Raw genomic sequence first — 21,608 nt, forward strand, 5'->3', positions numbered from 1 at the left:
TGTAAATAGTATGTATCGTATATTAACTATTTAAATTTTATACTGTTTGTTAATAATATTTTATAGATAATATTTGAAAAATGATATTAATTGATGTATTAAATAATATCTAAGCGACTACTTTTTTTGTGTATGTTAATTTCACCAAAAAAAAGAAGTTTTTGTGTAAAAGGTATTTTTATCGAAGATATTTAATATATTCATATAAAATTATGCATGAAATAATTTAAAATTATCTTCTATCGTTTACAGTTCAATGTCAGACCACCGAGCAAGAATTTCCTGCATAAAAGCGATCTTTTGATTCGCCGACGGCTCCGAGTGACGCTCGGTTGCATTCAATATAAGTTGAGAGACAACACGCTCCTTGTGCCCTTTTATACTAAATATACTATTTCGTCGCATATTATGTTACAAATGTTTTTTGTATCCCAACAATTTTGTTTAATACCGAAATGTTCCGATGGAGAATCATATATCTTATTCTGAATAAACACGTTTAAAAAAGTGGATTAAGTACATTTTAAGTAATATTCTAAATATTTAATGCAAGCTCACCCACGAAAATAGATTTTATAACATTAAAAATGATCCATATTAATCATTCATGTTAAAGAATTCAAGGCGAAAGACTTTCAGCTCTGGGCCAAGTTATAAGATTTTTCAGTGCAGTGATTCTTGACAATTTAAAAATTTTGATTGCTACTACTCATTTATTTTAAGAAATAGGTATGCGACAGGCAAATGGACTAACTGATACCGTACATTTTTTTTTACAGATCTTACATCTCAAATGGCTACTGACTCTTGACAACTAGGTTGTTATGTTCCTTATATTTGTAATTATTTTGTCTCATTGACCTTTCATGCCGGAATACAACACATAGTAGTGCTGCTTGGGGATAAAGCAAGTAAGGTGCTTGGAGTATCTTCGAAAATATGTAAATATCCAGTATTCACCTCTAGTATCAGATTGCCATCCTCTCATATGATAGTGAAGGAATAGGGATCAAGCTTTACTGAGCTTGCGAAGACACTTATGTCATACAGTACAAGTTATCATTGTCATCATTAACGTGTTCAAATAACGTCAAATAATACAGACATAAGTCGTGGCATTTGTCATACTGAGACGTGACTTTATTGTGAATATTAAAAACAACAATAAGCCGACAAAGCCAAATTGATTGGATTAGTCAGTATAAGCGACGAAAGGGGGAAACGGGCACCAGGCCAAAACTAAATTCTATTCGCCACTTTTAACAAATCGTTAACAATTGACAAGCGATTATTGAATCCGATTTGTCGATTTAATTAATTGACAGCCGATGAGGGAAAACAAAATTTAATTCGTTGCATTCGTACGTACGACGTCTGCTACATCAATTCGATAAAGTGTACAATAAATGGTAACAATTCAACATCTGCCGTTTGCGGCGCAATCAGTTCACGTTAAATTATTTATAGTAAAGTCGATTACGAATTTTACTACTTTCGATGCGAAACAACATTTCCCGCAGCAATTAACATCTGATTTTCGATATTATAATCAAAATATCGAAATCTTTTTAAGTTTGTCTGTAAAAATATATACATTAAAAATATCCTTTAATTCTAATATTAACAAATTCTTTTTGAAGTATGTAATTGTATAGATATCTTGTGAGTAAGGACATTGTATTTAATGCCAGTGTTAACTTGGCCATTAAAAATTTGCTGACCATAAGTTTGTTGCCACGACGGAAGCCCTAGCAGTGGGCGGCTCCGTTCGAAACCGGAACACGTCCTTGAGGGGCTTCCGTTAAATTGCCCACTTTTTTACCGACTTTAAAAATACTTACTATACTTGATACAAGGGCAAGTTATCGCTAAAAACAAACTCTAACGCTTTTGAAATAAAAAGGTTCAAATAAAACAAAATACTCTCATTCAGGATGATAAAGTATGCCGTTTGAAGTTGTACCCAAATTGATGACGCTTATCTACTAAACATTACCCTACTCAGCATAAGATATAATTGAATAAAATTGAATATTATTATTCTACGTACAACAAAGATTCGACCCGCATACTTCTGCTCCTGACTGTAGAGGGATGAGTCTTTTATGTGATGTTAAGCTGGTATTCTTATGTTAACAATGGAAAGTTATGTAACATTTTTAATGTCGTTTTACCCCATACATATAACATCAGGGGATTTCAAATGATCGGAATCATAAAACTAGTTCTAATGCAAATAGACCTTTTTGTGATCGTTTTTTTTTTTTGGATTACGTTGATAATTTCACTGTCCTCATTGTGTTCGTAAAAAATATGTAAAGAGAATTTATTTTTGTATTTTCTATTTATAAAATTTTCCTTAACATAATCTTAACTAATTATAAATGTAATATGTTTAGAATCTAATATAAGGTATTGAAATGCGTTTTTATGTTTTAACATTTTTTTTAATTTTAATATAATCGACTATATTCTGTACAATTTAAAAAATCAGAATCTCTTTACAATTTACGAAGATATTGATATCAAAAGTGCGTTACACATAAAAAAATTAAACAGAGAATTTGAATATCCTTCTTCTAAAATCTAACAAAATACGGGTTCCCTCAAGATGGTTTCCTTACACCACTGACCTCGAAATGAATTATCAAAACAAATTAAGCACATGAAAACTCAGTGGTGCTTGCCTGGGTTTGAACCCGCAATCATCGATTAAGATGCACGCGTTCTAACCACTGGGCCATCCCGGCTCTATTATACAAAATGCTTACAATTTTATACGAAGACAAATACGATAATGTACGAGTCTGGCATCATTTGGCGTCAGTTCCGGCGGCTTAAATTCCAACAACACAACAACGTTTTTCACGATAGATTAAAATATGGTATTAATTTCAATATCCATTAATAAGTGGTATAATATGATAATTCATTTATCGGTGGGATTTGCGATCTAATAATTGAATTATATAGAACTTTATCATTCTACGTACAACCTATTCACCAGCTATCCAATATACACACAAAATCCCTGTAACTCCCTAAGATCTGTTTATCTAGAAGGTAATGTCGTTGGTATACCTTGACGTGACAAAGGATTTCTAGCAGTTTAAGTGTTTGCAGTCTACCTGGAAACCCATTTGATCGACTACATCTATTCTATATTAATAATATTATTGAGAAAGGAAATCTGTCTGCCTCTTCAAGATAATACCGCTGAGCCATTTTAGATAAAATTTTTGTATAAAGATAATTTGAGTGTCGGGGAAGAACATAGCATTTTTTTAATTCACACCTTGGGGGGGTGAAAAGTGTGACGATGACGGGTAAATCCGCTGGTTCAGCTAGTTCTTCAATTAACAATAATCAATTTAAATTAAATTGGTCAATTAAACCTGTACCATTTATAATCATATATATTTTAATATACAAAATATAGTGTCTACTATCGGGATTTAAATTATGCATATTTGTCATGACTTATCAGTCCTCATACATGTTTTGCTGCGATAATATGCATGCATAATGTTTGCAATAAAATTTTAATGAACCACCGCTTAATTTCGGAGTTTGTTGACATAAATCGCTGATGTGTCTGTACTGTTATAATATTATAAATGCGTAAGTAACTCAGCCTATCAGTCTGACTATTGCTTTTACTGCTACACCGAATTTGATAAAATTTATAATGAAGCAAGCTTTCTACCCAAGGAAGTACATAGACTCCTTTTTTGCCTGACCCCTAAGAGGGAACTGAAGCCACGGGCGACAACTACTATACTTATATTTGTTCCAAAATTCCTGGCCAAATTGGGTTACAGAACGTACTTTAAATACTTAAATGAAACTTAAAGGGACTTCCAAATTAAGCTTTCATTGTTTATTAATGAAACTCAACTTTAAATAGCTTTGATTTTTTTTTTCAATGTAATCCGATTATCTTAAAGATAAATCATTAAAATAATAACGACGGAGATGAATAATTATCAAATTTATAAAAACCCTTCTGGGTGCAATTTGAGTAGCCACCACTATCCTTATCAAAAATAATTTGATGCTCTTAAGCTGTGCTTCTATAAGAGATTGGTAACTTTTGTACTAAAGGAACAAATTAATTTTTTTAGAAAAAAATATACAATGTTGTATGAATAAGAACCGAGATAGCACATCGAAACCGAGATAGTTTTTGGTTCAAACCCATGCAAGCACCACTGAATTTTCATGTGTTTAGTTTATGTCGATAATTCATCTCGTGCACAGCGGTGAAGGAAAACATCATGAGTTAACTAACATGTGTCTAATTTCAATGAAATTCTGTCTAAAACTGAAACAAAACTGAAAAGCAGTAAACATATTACACTCGATAGTATTTTGTGTACTATGTTTATGTTGAAATATTAACTAATAAATATTTCCCGACTTTTCTTTGATTAAAGGGCAGAATATAGCTTATATTAGTAACATACAAATAATTATTCTTATATAGATTTAACGATCGAACAAAATCTTAATCATTTTTCACGTCTTGCCTCCCTACTCTTCTGAGCTACAGGGTGCATTATCATTACATAGTATAAAACAAAGTCGCTTTCTCCATATCCTTCTCCAAATCCCTATGTTCCTTTGTATGCTTAAATCTTTAAAACTACTTAACTAATTTTGATGCAGTTTTTTAATAGATAGAGTGATTTGAGAGGAATGTTTTGTATATAATACATGGGCCATATAATAAAGAGACACAAATAATTTTAGAAGTTTGTAATGGGATGTCGTAAATAAACAAATTCTGTAGTATATTTAATATCAGTAATGTACCGTGCGTAGCCGGGGCGGGTCGCTAGTTAAGAATAATTTGGATTATTTTCTTTTATTTTCTCCTCTTTAAACGAAAAAGTGAATTAAATTTAATTACATACTTACACGACTTTCATATTCAATTCAATAAAGTCTAGAGAAAATTATATGTTTGCAATCAAGTCGTTAAAAGGTACTTTTAGAGCGCTAACTTCGCTTACGCTCACTAAATCATATAATATACATCAAAGAAATGTACTACTTCATAACATATAATAATTCGGTTGTACTACGTAATAGACTGAGGCAGATATTATTTCTATATTTGAAAAAAATATATATAACCTTTTTCAATTAATTTGTCACGCATTTTAATCACGGACAAAGTAAATATAATATAGAGCTTTATCAATTTCTGTAAATAAAATATGTTCTGCATGTATTGAAATTTCGAACAATCATTGTTACAAATAATAGAGTAGGTATATTTGATATCGAATAAATACGTGGAGCAAGCGTATATATAAGGGATTACCGCTTAGCAGATTGATCGCATTTCATTATTTAAAAAATATCATCAATAAGCAAAACCCTGTACATAGTACGAAATTAAGTACCCGAACTAGTTTATTAATAACAAGATATATTTTAATGTTTTAAGTTAACATGGTTATTTTAAATACTACAAGTATTTAAAACGGTGTTATTTATTTATTCTCGTGAACAAGACAATCGTATAAAATGTCGAAATATCGAGCTCCACCAAATAAAAATAAAAAACACGGTAAATATCCCATTTTAAATACTTGTAGGAAGATATTTTTTTTTATATAAAATATCCAAATAAATAGAGAAAAGATCGTATTTCATATTTGATTAAAAAAGTAATAGTGTACGTTATATAAAAGAAGGAGCGATAAGAAAAAATCATGTATCGTCCATCAAAAACCAATGTCTAGTCCCAGAAGATACTATTTCTTTGGGATGAAATTCGACCATTTTTTGTACGCATTTGTAACACATCATGTTTTGATTGATAAAAGGATCACTATCTTTATGATATCTATGTAAAAAAAATACGTCAATTTTAGATGTTCATGGCTCAGAAGTCACGAATTTTCATGAAGTTTTTTGACGTTCGGTAAATGGATATTCGATAATACTTAATAGAGTGCATTCCTCATCTGCATTCATTTGCTTATCCAAATAATATATGCCCAAGTTTAAGACTAGCGGAAGGGTTAGTTGCAGCCCATTTACATTGCAAATGCTTTAATCGGTCTGGCTATTTGCGTCAATGAATAGAAGTCCTGCTGTGGACTTAGTCACTGGTATACATACCAATCACCTATAGAATTCCTTCGAATGTACACAGTGACTTCTTGGGAGGAATTTATTGATATTATTTTGAATGAGGAGCAGATGGAAATTGACTTATCGTTTGATATGGAGATACATACAGCCGGGTCAGGTCGACTATCGCTATGACTAATTCATTATAAATTCTCATATATTTTCCGGAGTACGTGAACACACAGATAGGTATATATTTTCAAATGTACTTTTTTTTCTTATTGTACTGTGTGCGTTTTCTTCGACTGTTGCATTGAAAATATATTGTACACCTAGTCTAGAATATCGCAGACGTTATGTACACTGCCTTATGTCGTTACAATCGAAGTGAAACTTACGTCTATGTTCATTGTTTTCTATTATATCTAGAATTGAGAACGTTTGATAAGATTGCCGTTTTATACACAACTAGCGCTCCGTCCCAGCTTTCACGGTACAAATTTATTGGTACAGAAAATTGAATGATATGACTATAATTTTATAATATACTAATTATTAATAATATATTAACTATACTATAATTATAATCATAGTATTTATAGTTATATGTTAATCATCGTCATACAGATGAAATTAGAATGATAAGCCATGACTAGAAAAATATTAACAAATATGAACATCATCTTTGTTTAAAAAAAAATTCACTAACACCACTTCAATTGTGAAAATATATAATGTAAAAACTACATTAAAGTAATTATTGTTGTTTAGGAGAAAAGGAACAAAACATTTGTATTTAAGTACTGTGTGTAGTAGTGGCTACATAGTATTCTCTCTACTGAATATCCATATTATGAGATTTAGCTGATTGTATTAACGTTGGAATGGAAAAATGTTACAAGTTATTTTCGTACTTGTATTCTTACAGTCGTCTTAAAACAAACCCTTTCAACAAAATTAATTATTTAAAAATTTTACATAAAACATAAATCAATATAAATCTAAATTCCTATTAAAAATTATAATACATAGCTGTGCCCGTGACTTCGTGCTCATTTGAATTTAACAAAAACGTTATTATTAAAGTTATTAATTTCGGGAATACATTTCGACAATAGTCCAGTCTCGTGAACAAGACATTCGTAGACAATGTCGAAATATCGAGCTCCACCGAACAAAAATAAAAAAAACATTGTAAATATCCCGAAATTAATAACTTTAATAATAAAAATAACCATGTTAATTTAAAATCTTATATAAAAAACGTTATTGTTGTAGCCTAAGTTATTCCTTATAAAAACAGGCAAAAATTTAAAAATATTATTTTGGTATATGTACCATGTATACATATGCATTTAGTAAAAGCGATATAAATAATTAAATAATACTTATTAGTATACAAAATAAAATATATGTACTTTATTAAAATAGAACCTGACAAGTACTTTTGAATTGAAATTTTACGAAATTAACATGAAACAAAGATTACTATGATTACATTTTCTTAATATGCTCATAAGAATAACTTTGCATAAAATATATTTCAATTAATCTTCTATAAATTAATACGTGAGGAGAAAACTTGGTGTGCATTTCTACGAGAATTACGCGGGCTTATGAAAACGGTATCTTTAAAGTTTAAATTGAGAAGGAGTGCAGAAGTTTATATTTTTGTTTGATGTGCATTGGAAATAATTAAATTAACAAATAGCAGTTTGACATTTAAGTTTTTTTATAGTAATCTTGACAAGGTATCACACAATTGAGCCACAATTTTCTTTCAATTATCTGATATTTTTGTTAGCAATTAATGACAGTCGAGATTCGTCATATAAGCAACCCTAGATTTAAAATATGTACAGATTTATTTTACGTTCCAATAGAGTTCATTTTCAAAGTATCTTCTTGTATTATCTCAGTTCCTGTATATATATTATAATTTGCATAAGAATACAAATTAATATAAAATAAAAAAATAAAAAAAATAATAAATACGATAGACTATTTGAAAACGTGCTTAACAACTGATATTGATACACAATTGATATTGCCTGTGTTTGTATGGATTAAGGAATATAAAATTAATTGAAGATGATTTTATGAAATTTAATGCACTTGCATTTTGAATTTGCATTTTGAAATGCTGCAAAGATGTTTTTGTTGTTTTATGATTGTTTTTCAATGAACAAAATCTCGAGTTACGATTGCATCTTAATTTGAAAAAAGAACACTATTACAGTGTGGAAACAAAAAATAGTAACTGTTAAAGACTGTTAGTACCCGAATTATACATCGTAAAAACATTTATAATTAGTGGAAAAAGTAGCTAAAAAATATGATGCTAATTACATCTGTCTGTATGTTTATGTTTATTCTTAGATACTACTTAAAACATTGTGATTTCTCTTACAACAAAATAATAGTGGGATGTGGGTTCCAAATTTAAATACTACTTTGTCCGTGCAAAAACATAGGCGGTTAGTAATATAAATGAGTTGATAAATGTTAGATACGTTTACACGACGGCCGAAATGAAATTACAACGCTAGGCCTTTCGCCATCTCAATCCACAAACAACAGATTTTATACAACACGACAATGATAAGGCAAGTGCATGAGACGTAAGAATCTAAGGGACATAATATCATTATAAGTGGTAACACGTTTAATCATATATCATAGGTAAGAAAAAACTCATCGTATTGCTAGCTAGCCTTTCTGTCTCTTAAAATAAAATTGAAACATATGTATAATTTCGAATATATAAAAAACGTCTATAAATTTGATTATACGTAGTTGAAAACTCAGTAGTGGTCGCTGACTATATTTTATTTATAAAACTTATTTAACTGACAGAAGAAATAGGTCACTTGATAAGAAGTAATTAATTAAACCACCGATATAAGTCACGCTAAAAGAAATTAAGCTTTCTTACATTGCCAAAGCGCCACCAACTTTGGGAACTGACATGTGCCTTTAATTACATTGGCCCATTCCCCCGTCAAACCAGAAAACAATAATATTAAGTGTTGTTTATGTACAATATGTCGTAAGTGTTGTGTACTTAACCAGATGAGATTGACTTTTTCAAAATAAGTAAATTATTAGAAGTTGTTAGCGATGTATAACATTTAATCACATAACATAAATAACCACTTTACATGGAAAATTAATTGTTCCGCACCGACAGAAATTGGAAATGATTACAAACTCGACCCTAAGCTGGTTAATAATTTGCAAATAGGAAGTTTCCATAGCGAATGTATACTGATCACGCTTCATCTACTTTTGTTGACAACGGTTAAGGGACAGTAATAAATTAACTGTCATGACGTATTCAATGGGCCGCGAATAAGTTTTAAATTCGCAGGGAAAAAGTGGATGATCATTCATACTTGATGTGTATTTCTTTTATACATTCGGAACTGTTAATGTAAAAAGTAATTCTATATGTGGAATGTACATTTTATACGAATTTTATCAGATATTATTTATCTGTATTAATACATTCATAAGTTTTTAATTTTAAAAGATTTTAGTTACTTTTATTTATACGTATGCGGATTAAACGTTAAACGGATTTTTTTTATATATATATATATGAAAAAGATTTTTTATTTTTTTTATTTAATGTCTTTCCTGGAATCATTGTATGAAGGATTTTGTGAAATGGAACGGAAGCCGAGGAAGCGCGCGCTTTTCATTTTGACCAATGAGCGCGCGCTGCTGAAGTAAGACGTCAAACATTACCAAATTATTTTCCGAGAAGATATTATAATTTTAATGACGCTTTTATTAAAAAGTTAAGATGTCAGATGTTACAAAATAATACATGTTTTAACTGCTCCTTCCCGTCGTACCAAATTTCTTTCACTTAAGACTACTATTCTACTTAAATTTTATTAATTTGAATCGGCAATGATACGTTGCCGATTATACTGAATCTACTGTCTGAATTATATCGAGTTATATTGAGTCTATCTCAATTAGATAATATGTACTGAGCGGTATTATATTAGGTTTTTATTGTATGGCGACAAACTGAATTTTTTTTATAAAAATTGGGATTCTCATGTGACAGGTTATGTATATTATGGACACCAAATTATAAATGAAGGAAAAGAAAACTTTTCTTTTACTTATATTTTAGAATTGCATTCCGTCTACATAGCATTAGCGACATGTAGATATATAAATGCAATATTCCAGCCACAAAATGTATTTTAAAAGAGTACTTTTCGCAAGCGCCGCAGCCGTATAAGGGCTACAAGCAGGGTGACGGTCACGATAAACCACCGGATGTAGCAGAACAATAGTACCCACGATCCACAAGTCACGTTCGGTAGACAAGCCGTCCTCCATCCAATTAATACATACTCAACATAACAAGATTTCGCGCGTCGACTTTTATGCGGTTGATATAACATCACGTAACTGACATTTTTCTAGAAACTTCTGTATACTCTTTAAACATTTATTTATTTTACATCACTACATATTTTAAAACAAGAGACCCGACCGCGTTTGTCTGTCTGTACGTTCGCGTTAAACTCCCAAACTAATAAAAGGATTTTCATACGGTTTTCATTAATAGACAGCAAGATTCATAAGGAAGGTTTAGGTATATAATTTATTGTCTTTGTGTAAATAAGTTGAAATAAAATGACAATTGTTAAACATGTCGGAATAAAACAACAAAAGAATATAAATAAAAATTTAAAAATATAAAAAAACACTTATGTCCACCCCCACGAAGCCGGCTTGGGCCGCTAATATTATATAAGTTTTGCATTATATTGTATTAATTACTTACCATTATTAATACAGGACTAAACTTAACTGTACAATCAGTCAAGAAACCACAAGAAAATCTGTTTAAATCAATGGTAACATTCAAATTGTTGGCTATATATATATTTTTAGTAAAAAAATGCAACGGTTTTCAGCGCTCAAAGGCTTTTGTTTATGATGAACAATGCAAACGATATGTTTCGAAATAGATTTTTGTTGAATCTAAAATATTTAAAACTGACAAACCATTAATAGTTACATAAAAATATATTCAATGACTATTTTTGTAAGAAAAGAGGTGAACAAAATGGCTGCAAACAAAATAATTGTTACAGGTTAACTGGTCACTACTATTGTTTAGTACGACACAACTTAGATGTAGCATCGGCAAATTTAATAAAACCGATTACTACCGATTTACTCAACCAATAGAAATAGCAATCTACTGCGCTATTCGAAGCTATTCGTCGCTATAGATTTTCGCGTCAGTTCAACCCGAGGCAGCAAGTGCATGTAAATCAACGTGTCAAATTGACGAATATATTTTTTTTGTGTAAAAATCATATTCATATAAGAAATAAATATTGATAATTTAGGAGAGCGTACTTAATTAGATTGTGATCGGTTTTACCGATTTTGCCGATGTTACATCTAAGTTGTATCCTAATATACATGTGTACTGTTATTTTAATTCAATTTCAAATCAGCTATTATGTTTTATTTTTCAGCAATTAATGTTAAAAAATATTTAATACCAATCAGTATAAATGATATATTTTAGACGAAATTTATTAACCGAAATTGTTTTTATTATATCTAACTATAAAAGAATTATTTAGAGGATGTTGTCAATATGATTCTTTTTTTAACTTGAACACTCAACTGTCATCTCGTCTAATCGGTGTCATCGATCTAAATAGTCGGCTACACACCCCTTGCTGTTCTAAAAGGCCATGAATAAATCTCATATAAATCAACTGGTATTGATTAAATGTTTAACTGGAACCTTTGCTAAAGAATCCTATTTCTACACACTGAGCTTTCATCAAGATCATTGTGTGACGTCGTCTTACTGCCTTACAAAATAAGTAACAGCCTTAAATTAATTATTACTTATTGACATATAGTATATACGTTAATAAGCATATTGTCCTTTATATGAAGAACTGAGATAACCCAGTGGTTAGAACGCATGGAAATTATCTGATTATTTTAGGTTAAAAGCCAGGTGAGTATGAATTTTCAAGTACTTAATTTGTGTTTATAATTCACCTCGTGTTCAACGGTGAAGGAAAACATCGTGAGGAAACCTGCTTGTGTATAATTTGAATGAAGTTCTTCTACATATGTATCCGTCAACCCGCATCGAAGCAGCTTGGTGTAATAAGCTCCAAAAACCGTGTAGAGTTTTTAAACCAGCTGAGGGACATTTACAAACATTTACATTTACTTTAATAATTTTATTAATTTTCAGAATAACATAACACTGATAGTAATAAAAATAATACGTGCACATTACATTATTTTATGGTAATTTAATGCACTTAGTTATATAATGCAATAAATTAATATTTGCAGTCAACCGACCATATTGTCCCTTGGATGATTACACTAAAGAGAATTGATGTAATGTTCTAAATAAATGTTTTTTTTTTTTACAATAATGATAATATTAGACAATTTCTCAAGTCTTTTTTAAAGTATCATTGATTCCTTGTTAAATTGTATTAAGCTTAGTACATGAGTTAAATATATTCGTAATACGAGTTTAGGAAAGCCGAATAAACAACTTATAATTTGAAACAGTTATCTCGTTTCAAATAACCTTTACAAAGAAACCATACCATCGAGGAAATTACTGCTAAGAAAATAATTGACTTTATAAACAACACTCTGTTCCGTTGAATCGTTTGCTATAAAGCTTAGGGTCTCCGATTTACTCGAGAAATCAATTTGCATAATCAGAATACAAAAACAATATCTCAGACGCTTCTCTGTTTCGGCTTACTCTGAATTGTATGGACCGTTTCAAAACACTGTATATTTTATTAATCCATTTATATATGTATAGTATTTCCACGGAGTTATTTTGGTGTTGTCGTAGGTAGGGGGACATATTAGCTACCAGTCCATTGACATTAAACATTTAAAAACATTAAGTGTTCCTTTTGTCATCAATGTGTTAACCTTGGGAAATAAGATGTCACTACAGTTATTAATTACGGGATATGACAATTTTTTTTTTTTTTTATTCATCGAATATCATTATACATGGTTTGTTTATATAGACAACGATGTAACAAAAACCCCACTGGATTTATCCGTATATCGGTATTCGTTGTCAACACTTATACAATAATAACAAAATAACTATAAAATAAACAAAACGCAGGCACATATCAAAACTTACAATAAACAAAACAGCGATAAAGGAAGAATAACATCGTTTAGTATAGCGTATACAGGTGGATATGATGGAGGATATTTACCATGTTTTTTTATTTTTGTTCGAGGAACCCGATATTTCGACATTATCTACGAATGTCTTGTTGAAAACAATAAATAACCATGTTAAAATCTAATAGGATGTTACGTCCATAGACTTATACCGACTCACTCACACTTCAAACCGGAACACAACAGTACCAAGTATTGCTGATTGATGCTTCGATTGTACTCGATAGGTGGCGCTGTGATCGGAAACCAGGGAATCAGAATAAACATTGTATTTATATATAATTAAAACTACAGGAAACATAGGGTCCAATACTTTACACTACGCCTTTTCTAAGTATAAATACAAAAGCAAGCAACGTACAGGACTCTATAACTAATACAGCCAGCTTGTAAAGATTTCATGCCTAAACGTTTGACGAAAGCATTTTGACTAAAAACGTTTCTTTTATTTAATATTCTAAAATATAAAACTTGCTTTATATAAAACACACTAACACGAGTGTTTGTATAACTAAAATAGTTTTGTTTTATTTTTATTTATTTTTTTCCGTACTAATAATAATTACATAATTTAGATTTAAACAATTATTATAAAACTAACCTAAGTTAATAATTAAAATAAAAGACAGTCATTTCCTTTTCTGCCAAATAAAATTGTTGCTTATTAAAAGAAGAACAACTGTGAAAAACAATTCCACACAGTCAATAGTTTCATTAAAGTTTATCAATGTGATCTGCAAATAAATAGCGTCACGTAATTTTATTAAAATTGAATTTTATTTATATTAAACAAATAAATAAGTATTGATAACAAAAATCCATTTCAATATCCACGCTAATATTACATTTGCATGAGAACAGCAATGAAATAGACTTTAATCATTACGTTGAGAATTCAGTACCTACTTTATTTGAAATTGTGGGTTAATTTTAGCCGAATTAACGATTTTATTGTTTCTTTACATGTAACATTTTGTCATTATGTTATTTGTACCAAAGTCGTGTATAGATATGGAACTTAAGTAGTGTATGGTTTTAACGTATACATATATGGTACGTTCCTAAATATATGTTATGACACAAATTAGATGTAGCATCGGAAAATGCAATGGAATGAAAATAAAACCGATTACTACCGATTTACACAGCGGATAGAAATAGCTCGCTGTCGCGCCATTCGACGCTATTCGTCGCTATAGATTCTCGCGTCAGAGAAAGCAAGTGCATGTAAATCGACGCGTCAAATTGACGAATATATTAGGTCATGTGATGTTATAAGTTATTACGTTTGTGCAAAGATCATATTCGCATTAGGAATAAATATTGATAATTTGGGATAGCGTACTCAATTCGAAAATGATCGGTTTTACGAATTTTGCCGATGCTAGATCTAAGTTGTGTCGTCCTATAATTAAATAATATTTTAATAATACTTAGGTAGTCAAATCTAAGTTTGTGCGATCTGAGTAACTCATCACTTTTATTTATTTTAAATATAAGAATGGACTGATTATAAATTATTGTTATTTAATAGGCGATTTTTCATGGCCAACTCATTATAAACTCAAAGATATGTTTACCGTCTGTTTTACATGGTAACTAAAACTGAATTATATTAGTCCTTCACTTCCAGCTCCATCGGAAATCGAACCAGTTTCATTTGAAAAAAAAAAACTAGCAAATATCAGCTGGTGAAATAATAACGACTGGTATATAGGCAGATAGTATTAAAATGTAATGGAAATAATCATATTCCAAATTTAAATTTATACTATGTAAGAATCCATGTATACAATTCTACGATTTCTTGAAAACAATCGAAATGAAATGGCAATCATAATTTACTGTTTTTTCGACATCTCGTTGATTTTATCAATGTTCGTACCAAATCGTACTTTTTCGTATCTCCTTTAAAATCAACAGCCGATGTTTTCAATGCTAATATGTCTCTGATTATAAAATTATATTTCATGGTATTAAACAAATAATGACGCTGTTGATATGAAATCAAAATTTTTAATTTCCCTAACCGCTCGTCGACGAAAAGTTCGACTAAAGCGAAAACAATTTGTTTTATAATTTAAAGTAAATTCAAACTCTTTGTACGTAACTATACAATACTGAAAGACCCTAAAATTTAATTATTACCTCGGATATACGGTCATACCCTTAGATTAACCTTTTGCTGAAACTGGCGTGTAATCGCAGGTAACATGCAAAGCTATTAAGTAATGAATTTCTTAGCATACGATCACATTATTTCGCAACTTGGACACATGCCGTCATTCTTATTTCTTACCCTTAGTTTTATATTGTAAATTGCTTGATTATTTTGTATCAAGGTCATTGCCATTTGCCAGTCATTATATTTCCAATGCGATGCCAACTTTAATAATTATAATTTGTAATATCCTTGCGCCTGTTATTATACTGACTCAATTATTCCTCTCGACGGAACCCAGCGATCAAAGTATTGTGCAATAACAGATAACATTGAATGAGTGGTACTTAGGTAAGACTTGGTAGGCAAGCCTGCTCTAGGCATCTACTTATTCATTGAAGTTAATTATTATAGTAAGACTACCTAAGACCTTAGTTGATATAAAAAAAATTGTATTATATTTCTAGTTTAACTAAAAACAACATACTGTGTCACCGTAATAGTAGAGCATCGTTTGATATACGTGAGTGAGTATTCCACCATACAATTCATTCGTTCGTTCGTTCGTTTTACCGCTTAATATCAATGCTATAAAGTAATGTTATTATAGACACAAGGGACATCTACTCAATGAAATTATAAAATGACGTAGTAAGGCAGTCTCGACGCGCCTCGTCGATGTCTAGAAGCATACAAATTTGAACAAGACTTTCTTATACAAGGTAATAACAACCAACAATAAAAAATATTATTTTTATCGTCTTGAAAATTGCGAATCCTTGTAAGGAAGTACAATATTTTGGAATGTGCGACAACAGCCTCTAAATTTCCTACTGCTGGGCTAAAGCCGCTTCTCCTTTTTTTAGGAAAAGGTTTGGAACATATTCCACCACGCTTTACCAATGCGGGTTGGCGGAATTCAGATGTGGCAGAATTTCTATGAAATTAAAAACAAGCACGAGAATATTCAGTGGTGCTTGCCTAGGTTTGGACCCGCAGTCATCGGTTAAGATGCACGCGTTCTAACCACTGGGCCATCTTTTTTGGAATGTAAGAAACGTATAAATTGGTCTTTAGATTTACTTTTATGAGTAAAACGGTAACAGTACCTTAGAAGGTTTAATTAATTATGAAAGTTTGTTTTCTCGTGGCTGATAAAGAGACTACATCACTACAAGGCCATTTGCTCGCCGGCTACGTCGAAAAATCAGTACTAAGGTCGACGTATGATTTGGATTGGAGATTGAATCGCGATTACAGCCATTTTGTTACGTAATCCAGGGTCTGATCTATCCACGTACTCAATTTTCCTCAAATCCATTCAGATCTCTAGTGCGGATACACGCTGATATGTTATCATAACGATTATTTATATGCAAATATAATTAAATTGCGAACAAAAAACAGCCCGAGGCTCACGCTTGAAACAAGTTACATCACTAATTGACATCATGAATTTCAATGTATGATACCTTTTGAACCCTTTATTATATGATATAACAGTTATAGGCAATTAAAAGTAATCTTTATGTGAGTCGAGATGGCCCAGTGGTTAGAACACGTGCATCTTAATCGATAATTGCGGGTTCAAACCCAGGCAAGCACCGCTGATTCATGTGCTTAATTTGTGTTTATAATTCATCTCGTGCTCAGCGGTGAAGGAAAACATCGTGAGGATGGAATGAAGGTGATTGGAACAGCGTGGTGGAATATGTTCCAAATCTTTCTTTGAAGGGAGAGGAGACCTTTAGCCCAGCAGTGGGAATTTACAGGCTGTTGTTGTTGTTGTTTATGTTTATTGCTTATTATATTTAAAACTTCGGGTACACTTAAGATATTTTGACAATTTACCGTAGTCAATTAGTCTAACTAGTTTGTATTCTACTGGGATTTTATTTGAACTAAATTGATGATCTCCCTCGTTTTTTCACATCACACGAATCATCTGAAACGATTAAATAGAACACACAGCTCTAGAAAGAACAAGCGTGTTTCAAATATACGTTACATAAAACATTTCGGTCGACAACAATGAATTTATTTAAAGCCATATCTAGAATTCCGTTTGGTATACGGTGTGTATTATAATAGTACGTGGCAAGCGATAATCTTACGGGAACTGAATATAAAGTAACAAAGATGTGTCACCTCGTCCGCATCCAGAAGCCTATATTGAATTCCATAGCAATTGTTAGATGTTACCTCTAAGAACACAGGAAACGAAGACAGGATATATTGTCACACCTATTTATAATGTAAAATATTCGAAATATTACCTAACTGGCTTGTCGTTTTCCTGGAATTTTTATTTTATATTCGGTCATTTTTATTTTTTTCGAAGCCTATTGACTTTCTATAAAATATATACATATTTTTTCGGTGTAATCATCTTCAATATTACAGATTGAAAAATGTTGATGAATGATTAGCAGTCTTTTAAAAGATCATTAAACTTTTTTATGTATAAAATGATGTAAATATTGTTTGCATTAACAATAAACATTATAATTAACAATATTAGAGTTACGTTAATATACAATTTGAAATTAGTTCATAGACGAGTTAAATTATAATGTAAATTTCATTTCCATATAGCCCGTAGGATATTATTACACAACGCGGTACAAATAATAAAATAAAACAAATTACATTATGTTTGAAATTGAGCTACACTAAGAAATTGTACAGTTTTTTTTAAACAAACGCGCTTTAATTGTGGTGACTATTTTTTAATAAATAATTTGCATAATATATTTTTTAAATATGTATAAATAAGTTTAATTAACTTCAATATCAATTCCGTCAATAAATTTTGATATGTGTGTTAGTATTATAATAATATTATTAAATACTTAATTGTTTTTCACAAAAATATACTTTAGTGACGTACTCTAAATTCTACTTTCCAAAATTAAAAGCCTGACACTTATTGAATAATATTTGACAAAATTAATATAACTTTGCTTTTTAGTGGTTTATCCAGTTACAGCTGTAGCTTTGAGCTCAAATTCTGCGCACACGCATTGCTATATATAATGTTCAATTTTATTTGCTTGGATCTGGTGATAAAATAAAGTTTTATTAAGTATATATAATTTATTTAGTACCTATCATGTTTATCTCGTGCATTTTAATGCACAATTATCAATTAAAATATTATTAAATAATATTATTTATTAGTAATAACTTATATAAATCCAACTAGATATTATATAAGAAAAATGTCTTACCAGATAGTGTTATGGTTTTTTGTAACTTACGATTTTATTTACAAACAGGAATAAAGTCATCACTATGAAATATAAAATAAAATATAAATCTTATGTTCATTAAATTTGGATTAAACGCGGCCGGAGATTCCACTCTGGTAACATAATACCAAAGATAAATCTTAACGTCCACAAAGGAAGCTCAAATAAAATTAATTTGACCGTTAATTGACAAGGGGCCGGTTGTCCACCATAATAGCTTCTTGAAGGAAGTAAGTAACACGAGTCAATATTCTTTTGCGCAAAATTTAAATTCATTTCTTATGAATAATAATTTTATTTTTAACATAAAAATATACTTTTATCCAGTGTAAACTGGATAAAAGTATATTTAAGAATTTATACCTAAAATTGATTTTATACTAAGAATATATTTTGTGCAGTTATTATATATACATATATGCTTGACATACATAAATGTACCTGGTCTTTCACAACAAAAATTCACACATTTTTTTTATTTAACCGTAAACAGTATATATTGACCTTTGACTGTAGTTAAAATAAAAACTAATTATTTTGAAAAAAATAAATAAAACTACTAAATATATTTTTTTTAATTAATAGTACAATATATTTATATAGGTAATACAATCATCAATACGGATTAAAAATCTATTTAATCTACAAAATGTAATTTCTGTTTGTATTGATAAGAATCTCACTTAGATCATAATCACAGATGTATCATAGAATCTATTTATATATTTCAAATGACATTACTATCAGAGTCAAGCCCTTAATGAATAAATTCTTAACGTCATTGTTCTAATCAACTGGCGGCATAAGTTTGCATTACGAGAAGCTTATAGACCCTTTGTAATTTGAATTACCCTGCGTCTGTACCGGCTGCTACTGGCACCATGGTATTATCATAATTATTTTGTGATCCGAAGGTACATCGTAACGTTACGCAACCTTGTTTTACTTGTTTGATCCTTTGACATTTGGCAACTATTAAATTTACGTATCTAATACTATCCAGCTTATTCACAACATATCTAAAATTTAAATAAATACTGATTTCTTGCCTCATCAGATGTATTACGTATTAAGCTAGCAATGTCTTGTTATAGCTTTTTATGTTCTGTAATATTTTTCTGAACAGATTCAAATATAATATTTTCTAGTTTCGCGAAAATAACTTTAGGCTTTTATACAATTTTGCATTAACTTGTACCCATATGTACTTGTACGTACAATCTGGATACAAAGACTCATAAAGCGTTTATTGTCTCTACAAAAATATTCATGTTATACATTTAAAATTACACTATATATTACCTAAATGAAATAACTACTACACAAATTTTAGTAGAAGTGTATCGTTCATTTGTTTATTTTTCATGTTCGTCTAATTAAATAACAGACAAATAAATCTTGCATAACATCTGACCTAATTAAAAAGTTATTAACGCCGCACGTATGCTTAAAACCACTTAATTAAATCTTGCTTTTGATGATATAAGCAGGATTATATGACTTAGTCCCAAAATTTTGAGATACACAGCATATTATGCTTTATAGTACTAGCAGTGTATAGACAACGCAATATTGCCCAAACGGATGTAGCCGTTTGAGACGTCTGCCCAATTAAGCAGCCGAGAGTGTATCAAAGTGTAATCGATGTGTTTTATTGAACCGCGAAGCTAAGATTTTGTTTGAAAGAACGAATGAAAAAATTTTCATTCACTTTTATTATCATTGTTGCCATCAGTAAAAATAGATCAGTGTATTTATTATTTTATAAGGAAAAATATTGAAACGAAAATATTTAAATATTTCCATAAAAAAATCGAAAGACATTAAAAGGATTTCACGTTTATCATAAAGAACCGCAACGAATCTCGATTAAATTAAAATAAACATCTGTGGATCTTCGGTAGATATCTTTAGAGGAGTAAAGAAATGTCAGTCCTCTGAAGGAATTTGCACAAAGGCACCTTTCCGCGTTTTTAGTGCATCTCAAAATTCTAAGACGTTAATGTAATGAATGGTCCATTCGCTTAATGGCTTTTGCCCTTTTTGTCCTGTGAGAGTCTAAGTTTTCACAATTTTCCGTTTTATAATGAAAAAGAAAACTTAACAATATTGCTCGTAATTTGCGAGGAAGTAACGGCCATTTTACAAAGATTTTATTGGATTACTAAGACGGCTTCCAGCTCATTTGAACTGGCTTTAGTTTCATTAACCTTATGTGACCAATTAGTAATAAAGGCCCGCAGATGGGTGTCTTCCGGGAGAAAGAAAATAACATTTGACGTCCTTCCTCTTGCTATGAACACATTAGGCAAATATGAATTGAATAATCTCGAAATATCATATATTCATGTATTAAAACGACAACATATGAAAAAATAATAAAATATAATATTATTGTTAGTTTTATTAAATATGTTTGATTTTTATGTACTAAATATTCATTTTTTATTTTATTTACTTGATAGTAGGTATTTACGAAAATATGATTTTTGTTAATCTGCGATTGAAACGTTTACGCACGATTCTTTTTCAAACAAAATCTGTTTATTCATACGTGTAACAAATATATCATTTCAATTGAATACGAAAAGCTAACAAATAACGTATGGTAATTAATTTTCTATTCAACTATTAAATAGAAATTTCGGCAAACGCTGACAATCTTTCAACGATGATATCTTGATTAAACGACAAACACAGAGCGATAAAGTTGGAAAGCCTCTGATAATTAACCAAAACTTTCAATCAAAGGTTATTGTAAAGCTTGTTAAGTCACTTACATTATTATTACTAACTTTATCTGTAAAGCTAGCTTAACTTACGTGCTTATTTATATAATATATGACTAATTTGAAATAGAT

General features: G+C 30.2%; 1 protein-coding gene across 5 annotated transcripts in view; it reads right to left on the minus strand.

Annotated features, from left to right (window-relative positions):
• LOC124532322 (fasciclin-1) overlaps positions 1–21,608 on the minus strand; it is an 86,000-nt gene that overhangs the window by 61,925 nt on the left and 2,467 nt on the right. The gene's annotated exons all lie outside the window — the stretch shown is intronic.

This window comes from Vanessa cardui, chromosome 9, assembly GCF_905220365.1.
Source record: "Vanessa cardui chromosome 9, ilVanCard2.1, whole genome shotgun sequence".
Lineage (NCBI taxonomy): Eukaryota > Metazoa > Arthropoda > Insecta > Lepidoptera > Nymphalidae > Vanessa > Vanessa cardui.